Here is an 889-nt window from a genome sequence, read left to right as displayed (position 1 = left end):
TGGTGTGTGGAAGGTGTGCAGAAGAGGGGGTAGTCTTATACGGGGAGTATATAACAAACTCTGTATTTTGAGTGGAAATGTTAGGGGGTCGTCTTATATGCCCAGTCGTCTTATATGCCGGCAAATACGGTACTCTTAATATGTTTTTTGAAATTCTTAGTTAGATTTTAGAAGTCTAAATTCATAAGCCCTAAGATAATATCTATCTGTATTTATCCAAAGGTTTCTAAAAAATGGCTGTTTATTATGCCTGTTATTAAACTAAGGATACCAATGATATATGTGAAGTAAGTGTTTTTGACCCATTATTGCAGACAAAACCTGAAAAGCATATCCATGTTCTGCTCTTTGATAACCACATCAGCTATAACATATGAGTTATTACCTTAATATCTCTGGAACAAAATTTAAGATTTGGGTGGTAGTAAGTCAACATGATCCTAATTGGGAGATTTGGATTTGTATACTGTAAACTTGGTGTAACTAAGTAAGTCATGAGATATAGAGTTCTTAAGGGGATACCATATACTGTACAATAAAAAAAAATTTTGTAGGGCCAGCCGAGTGGAGTGTCGGTTAGGAGTTGGCTTGGGATGCCAGCTCTGAGCAGCAGGGCCCTGGTTTGGATCCTACATGAGGGCCAGTGACTCTGCACCCTCTACAGCTAAGATGGTGAACAACAGTTCAACCTGGAGCTGGGCGGCTGCCGTGAGTCTCTGGTGATGGCATAGGCTGCAGTGGGGCTGGCTGGCAGCTGACGTGCATTACTGAGCTACCATGAGCCGCCTTGAGCGGCCGTCCAATGGCTGTCGAGCAACGCCTCACCCAAGAAGAGCACAATGATGGCACCAACATGGGCCAGTGAAGCGACATCCTCCACAACTAGACT

Source organism: Hipposideros armiger, unplaced genomic scaffold (assembly GCF_001890085.2).
Source record: "Hipposideros armiger isolate ML-2016 unplaced genomic scaffold, ASM189008v1 scaffold_1174, whole genome shotgun sequence".
In the NCBI taxonomy this organism is placed as follows: domain Eukaryota; kingdom Metazoa; phylum Chordata; class Mammalia; order Chiroptera; family Hipposideridae; genus Hipposideros; species Hipposideros armiger.
Note: the sequence above shows the minus strand (reverse complement) of the source record.